Genomic DNA, 7,516 nt, shown 5'->3' on the forward strand with positions numbered 1-7,516 from the left:
TCATGATCTATTTGTTTACATCCTTGTCATCCTTAATTAAAGGATTGTAGTTGTTAAACGCTGTCAAGTCATCATACTGTTTTTTTCCGCGATGATTTCTTTTCTGGGCTGTGAGGGCTGAGGTGAAGGCCCAGCTGTAGTACTCACGGTTCGCCACTGACTAACAAAGATGTGACAGAGCAAACAGGAGACCAACTGACCCCCAGCAGACACAAGAAAGGCTGCACCCAATCATGTAATGCTCAGCATCAACAACAGTGCCAACTTCTGTTGGGGTTTTCAAAATAAAACTCACAAATATTAAAAAGTAGTGGTTATGAGGTTAAGTGGACTTATTTCCACTGTTACACAAGTGCATATGTTATAATGCTTCCTCTATCACAGCGATGGATAAGACACTGGGGTTTGAAGTCTGAAGGGAGAGCACCACCACCTACATGCACCAAAAACACAACTTCACAACAGCAAGCATTTCACTGTTTGTGGTGATCATGGACAATATTTCGGCATCAAGAGGTTTTCCTGCACTGACATTAAACTCGTGAAAACATCTGTCACAGTATAAAAGTTATCCTGTGTTTGTCCAGCAGGGGGTGCTCTGAGGACACAGCCCCTCTGCCTCTCTGCACGGTCTGCAGCACATGGAGCAGAGCTCACAGCTCAGCTCAGCGAGTCTTTAGGAACAGCTCAGAGCAGCTCCTGGACAGAAAGACAACAACTGAGACAAGCACACACACACACACACACACACACACACACACACACACACACACACACACACACACACACACACACACACACACACACAGAACTTAGTAATCATCGGTGAAGGTGGTAAACAAACAGTTTCCTGTGTAGAGGATTAGAGAAAGCATGTCTGTAAAGAGCAGCAGGACACCTGTTTACACACACACACACACACACACACACACACACACACACACACACACACACACACACACACACACACACACACACACGCACACACACACACACACACAACGCGTGCGCAGCTGCAGCAGCTCTTTATGTCAAACAGAGAGCCGGCTCCTGGAGCAGGTCTACTGAGATTGTAATCCCCCTCCTCCTCCTCCTCCTCTTCATCCTCAGGACAGCGGAGGATGACAGGTCCAATTGACACAGGAAGGGTTCTGATTGGACGTCTGTCAGCCAATGACAGAGTCTTGTCATTAAGGACTGCAGCAAGGCCACGCCCCCCTTCTTGGAGCAGAGCACTGAGTGTGACATTAGAGATCATGGTTAATGTCTAAGACTTTAGATCAGGTGATGGACCTGGTCCACTGAAACTCCCTGAGCTCAGCTCCGCAGGATTTCTCAGTTTGAAGTCTGGCATTCAGTGACGGTCAAACCGAGACTAGAAGACATCAACAGATGGGATCAAAGACTGTTTATGATGGTATCTGATCAGTCCTCAAGAGGGTTGAGGTCCTGACTGTCACTCAGCCAGGAACAAAGCAATTCATCAAAACGAGCCGAACGAGTGACCTGGCGGAGTACTGAGGAGGACTGAAGCCAGTCAGAAGACACAGAAAACAGCTCCAGGATCTCAGTCTCAGTGTGTGAGCTGTGATCAGATTCAGGTCCTTAGAGCAGGTACAGACCCCCTGACTGACACAGCCAGCAGCTCTCTCTCTCTTTCAGGACCACCCCCCACTCGCTCTTCCTCAGTGAGTGAGTCTCTCTTTCCCTGTGTCTCCTCTCCCTCGGTCAGAAGACACACACAGACCTCCACAGGCTGTCTAACGTCTCCATGGCAAAGCAGACGTGATTGGACTCACAATGAGGTGTGTAAACGCATCCCCTTGAGCACTGGACTTCACCTTTAGGAGGAAACACCTTCACACACAGCACCAGGCCCGGTGTGTGTGTGTGTGTGTGTGTGTGTGTGTGTGTGTGTGTGTGTGCGTGTGTGTGTGTGTGTGTGTGTGTGTGTGTGTGTGTGTGTGTGTGTGTGTGTGTGTGCGTGTGTGTGTGTGCGTGTGTTTGTGTGTATGTGTGTGTGTGTGTGTGTGTCCTGATTAATGTCAAAGAGACACCTGTACATGAGTGTTCAACACACACACGAACAACTTTTCAGAGCCTCACAGCGCACGCGCACGGACATGCAGCAGCAGCAGCAGCTCAACAACAACACAGACTCCACATACTGGCTTCTGAGGAGACCCAGTCCCTCCTCTAGTCCCCTAAAATAACCTAGAGACTGAGAGCCGTGACACACTGTCAGCTGAGGTATAAATACACACACGCGCACATACACACACGCACACAAAGTCCCGGCCTGGCTCTTTAACGCACCTGTTCCTGTGGAGGCCAGAGGAATGAGGCTCCACGCGGCTTCAGCTGTCCACGCACCGAGGAAGGAATCACAAAAGGAGACAAGGTGGGAAGGAGAGGAGGAGAGGGGGCTAGGAGGAGAGTAGATGCGGTGAGGGAGGGAGCAGGGCGGTAGCGGGGGTAAGTAGCCCAGCACAGAGCTAATAACATCTCCTAAAAATACCCGCACACGGAGCCGCTGCTGCCGCTGCTGCCCGAACCACGGCGCGCGGACCCGGATGTGTTTTCACGGCATCACACGCGCTCAGTGTACACATTCACATCCCTCCACGCAGAGACAGATGTGTGCTGCTGGCTGTTTCCACTAACGCTTCTCCGCGCACAGACAGAGACACAGGCACACACAGAGGGAGCGATCCTCGAACACACACATGAGAGCACACAGAGCTAACACTGACCGTCAGACCTCCTCCAGGCTCCAATCCAGATAAATCCTCCTTATGCAGACTGGTGGCGACGGGGGAGCTCGGCTTCCTTCTCTCTGCTCACACACACTCCGGCGGATAGATATAGGCTGGCTGCTCGGTGTCAGACCTCCTCCCGCTGCTGTGACGGGCTGGCGACACAATGTCTCCGAGTTACACACAGAAACTCCCCAAGCATGAAGTAAGCCCCAGAAAGCAGCAGAATGAAGACACACACCACACAAATCCCCACGGAGCTGAGAGCGTGAGGCGGAAAACCAGCAAGCGGAGAAGACCGACGCTCCGCGTCAGCACAATCCACAGCTCCCACTTCAGCCTGGACTCGGGCCGGAACGCCTGCTGCTGCTGCTACTGTAGACCGGATCACACCTCCATGGACCGCGTCCCGCTCCTCCGAGGACCTCCACACAAATGTCCGCTACCGAGCCTGAAGGATGAATTTCCACCCGGAGGAGGAGCGGAGAGGGAGGGAGGGACTCGCATTCTCTGAATTACTCCTCCCCCAAACCTCCTCCCACCTCTCACTTGTTATTTTCACCCCCCCCTCCTCTTCCTGCTCTTTCATTCATTTGTCTCCCTCCTCTTTTCTTTGGCCCTCTTTTATTCTCTTTCTTTACTTTCTGCTCCTCACGCAGCTCAGCTTGAGCACCGCGCGCACGCCTTTGTCTGCCTTCAGGCTCAGAATGGCTCGGTGGTTGGAATGTTTACTCATGGCGTCCTCTGATGGACTGGTGATGTAGATGAAGAAGATGATTTTGATAAGGATGATGATGATGATGATGATGATGATGATGATGATGATGATGATGATGATGATGGTGGTGGTGGTGGTGGACAGTTGGACGTGGGGTCAGTGGTAGCAGCTTGTGTTGCTGTGTGTCAGAGGAGTGCTGACTGATGGATAAATTGGTCCGGTGTGTGGAAACAAACATATAACACATGAGCCTCTATGCTAATTACACACAGCTAGCTTCATTGTTAGCTTCTGAGCTGAAGGCTTACAGAACATTTAACTAATTAACCCCTTACGGCCTAAATTATTTATATAGATGTGTGTGTGTGTGTGTGTGTGTGTGTGTGTGTGTGTGTGTGTGTGTGTGTGTGTGTGTGTGTGTGTGTGAATTTTTGATAGGAAAGATAAAAGTGAGACTGGTCTGTAATTTTCAACCTGGGCTGGGTTGCTAACATTAGCTAACATTAACTGCAGTGTTACCCAAAGCTTTCATTACCTGTAAAGGTTCCTGAAGCTTTCATTACCTGTAAAGGTACCTGAAGCTTACATTACCTGTAAAGGTACCTGAAGCTTACATTACCTGTAAAGGTTCCTGAAGCTTTCATTACCTGTCATAGTACCCAGAAGCTTATATTGATTGTAATGGTTCACAAAGTTAACATCACTTCTGATGCTACCTGAAGCTTACATTACCTGTAATAGGACCTGAATCGTTTATTACCTGTAATAGTACCTTAAGCTAACATTACCTGTAAGAGCGTGGTCACACTGGCCATCCAAACTGTGCCGTGCTTCAGCACGATTGCCCCCCCAGCACTGTTCCCCAGCTGGAGCGTACAGCCAGTGGTCACACTACCTCAATACAAACCAGACTTCAGGGGGCATCACACACGCGCACGGCCCGCCTATGTCATTATGAAGCATCTGTGTACATAAAGTGCAATCTCATCAGAGTCAGCACAGTGAGACACAGAGAGCACTGCTACAACTTTAGAGACTTTTGGACTTATATTAAGTCGTTTTGGCCCCACACAGCCCCCCAACACCCCCGCTTTGTTTAAAATGATAGTCAAGAGATGCGCTCAGGGTGATCATACGTATGGATCACACGCGTGCTTGTGTTCGTGCATGAAGTAAACCGTGCCCAAGCCCAGCTCTTCGAAGCGTGCCGAAGCATGGAAGGGAATCGTGCTTGAGCACGGTACAGTTGCGGTCACACTGGCCATTCCAAACATGCTTTACGGCTGAAGCGTGCTTAGGCACGGCATGATTGGCCAGTGTGACTGTGTCCTAATAGGACCTGAAGCTTTCACTACCTGTTATAGAACCTGAAGCTAACATCACCTGTAATGGTACCTGAAGCTTTCATTTCCTGTAATAGAACCTAAAGCTTTCATTACCTCTAAAGCTTATATTAATTGTAACGTTTCCTTAACCTTTCATTACATGTAATATAACCTGCAGCTTTCATTACTGGGCATTGTACCCAAAAGCTAATATTAATTGTAATGGTACACAAAGTTATCACTTATGATGCTTCCTGAAGCTTACATTACCTGTAATGGGTTGCTAGGCGCCGCCCTGTTGGCTATGGCTGCCTTTTGCAGCTTCTTTGACTGTTTCTTATAATTTTTTTCGTCTCTTTCTGTCATCTTCGTATTTAGAGTGGATCATTACTTTGTTGATCATGGACACCAAACTTTTTGTGTCTTCAGTGATATTTCTACTACTTTTTCTCCTGTGTTTGTCTGGAGATCCTACATGTAACCATGGCTGCATTGTTTACATGTGGAATCAGCTGTTAGCAGCCTGTAGCATGTCAATGCTAACTAGTGTAAGGTCTGATGTTTCCCACAAGGTGAAGAGAAGGAGGTGAGGACGACGTGCTGGTTCTCAGGTGTGAGCTAAGAAGTGACGACATGGACCTGTCCTCCCATCCATCGTTATTGGGAACGTAAGATCTATCTCCAATAAGATGGACGAGCTAGCTGTGCTAACCCAGCAACAGAGGGAATACCAGAGGGCAGAGTAGCATCATGCTATTCACAGACACCAACATCAGCTAACATCAGACACCAACCCCACATTGGAGGAGCTTCACCTGCTGTGAGCAGACAGGATCCAGGAGACAGAGATGGAGCATGACTGAAGAAGCTCAGTCCTGGACCCTGTGGAGGTGGAGGCTGGCTGAACTGGACAATGATGGACAAGCTGTCAGCATCTGTTTTCTTATGGACCCTTTTGTACTTTCTATACACTTAATTACCTTTGTTGTCTTGATGGCTGCTGTGAGTTCAATTTTGTTATGCTTGTTACAATGACAATAAAGTTCTATTATATACCTGAAAGCTAATATTAATTGTAATGGTACCTGAAGCTTTCATTACCTGTAATAGGACCTGAAGCCTTTATTACCTGTAATGGTACTCAAAAGCTAATATTAATAGTAACGGTTCCTGAAGCTTTAATTACCTGTCATGGTACCTGAAAGCTTATATTTATTGTAAAGGTACACAAAGTTTACATCTCTTGTGATGCTACCTGAAGCTTACATTACATGTAATAGTATCAGTGTACTTGAGCTCTAATGGTACCTGGTGCTAACTTAAGCTCTAAAAGTACCTAAAGCTTACATCAGCTGTAGAGGTAATTGAAGTTCACATTAGCCCTTAGCATGTTAACCTTCAGGCAGGTGATGTAACCAGGTTTTAATGACTATACATTAAGAGTTTTAAAGACAACGAGCTCTAATTTCGTAGACCAGGCGCAAGCGCAGGCGCACCTGCGCACGGACAGGGCATGACCGGCGCACTTTGCAAGTTTCCTGCAGTGCCAAGAGAGGCGCAGTGAAGGCGCAGCGAGGCACAGCGAGGTGCAGGGGTGCGCTTCCACGCCTCCCTCCGCGCAAATGGCAGAGAGGGAGGAGAAAAGCCGTGAGTGGGTTTAACACAGCCGAGGATTTTCACCAATCAAATGAGCGCCTCTCCTCACCTTTAAATGCCCTGTGGCCGAGGCGCAGCGACTGATTGGTCCGACTGATCCCCAGCACTGTGGAAACAGTGCTGGAAAGACCCGGTAGCGGAGACGGTCAGAGCCGCTGTCTCTGCAGCAGGAGAATGGACAGCGGGGCGCATCGGAGGACACAAAGTGCGTCACCATGTGGGCCAGCTGCTGGGACAGATGTAATCTGTTCCTTTGTCATTAATAGGAGAACAAAATGAAGAGACAGTTACACAGCTGGCTTATCCATTCAGAATACTTTTGATCCACCTGCACTCCTGGTTTGTCATCGCCAAATAGCAGAACCTTTGGTGATATACTGTATACTCTCCCAGTGTCTCCACCTCATCCTCCTTACAATAATGTACTCCATCTTTTTAGATCACGTTAAAAATAAAGACTAAGAGAAATATGGGAAATCACGGGTAAATCCTGAGTGACACACATTTATTTTGTCTCTTTTTTCTTTGTCTTTTCTCTCCCTCTTTTCTTTGAATTAAATGAAAGGAGAGAACCAGATATATACTCAGTATCAGATGTTAAGGCTGTTTATTGTTTAATTGTAAGATGTGCATCAAACTTCCAGCTGCCGTCAGGTTAACTTTCCATTATGACAAACGGCTTTAATCTGACATCAGATGTGACGGGACAGTTAATATAGATATAAATGTATATGCTGGTTCAGACAGTTACATTAAATAGTGATTGCTGTGATTGTTTATTGCATCAAAATGTGCCTGACACTCTGGAAACCTGCCTCTGAGGCTTTGATGACATGTGCACACATGTGCGCCCGTCACCAAATTCCAGGTTGGAGCTGGCGAGATTTCAGCGCGCTTTCTGCACCGTTTTTGGCACGAAATTGTCACTGCGCCAACATGAATCTGCTGACACCTGGCGCTCCGCCACACCCATCTCTGCGCACACGGTCTACCAAATTGTCAAATTGGCAGCACACGGCGGTGCGCCACACAAAATTAACACTGCGTGGGGTGCACCAGGC

The 7,516-nt window shown here is 48.0% G+C and overlaps 1 protein-coding gene across 2 annotated transcripts in view; it reads right to left on the reverse strand.

Moving 5' to 3' along the window:
• Positions 1-3,233, reverse strand: part of dag1 (dystroglycan 1) — a 39,698-nt gene extending 36,465 nt beyond the window's left edge. The window contains exons 1-2 of one of the 2 annotated variants that reach the window (XM_074669179.1): positions 2,998-3,233; positions 2,754-2,911 (exon numbers count right to left, since the gene is read on the reverse strand). The gene's annotated coding sequence lies outside the window, so the exon portion shown is untranslated. Of the gene's footprint in view, positions 1-2,753 lie in introns of both variants that reach the window. The other variant, XM_074669171.1, reaches the window with a different exon arrangement.
• Between the last annotated feature and the right edge of the window lie 4,283 nt (positions 3,234-7,516).

This window comes from Halichoeres trimaculatus, unplaced genomic scaffold (assembly GCF_033239565.1).
Source record: "Halichoeres trimaculatus isolate MK-OKI-2021-1 unplaced genomic scaffold, fHalTri1.1 fHalTri1_scaffold_1, whole genome shotgun sequence".
In the NCBI taxonomy this organism is placed as follows: domain Eukaryota; kingdom Metazoa; phylum Chordata; class Actinopteri; order Labriformes; family Labridae; genus Halichoeres; species Halichoeres trimaculatus.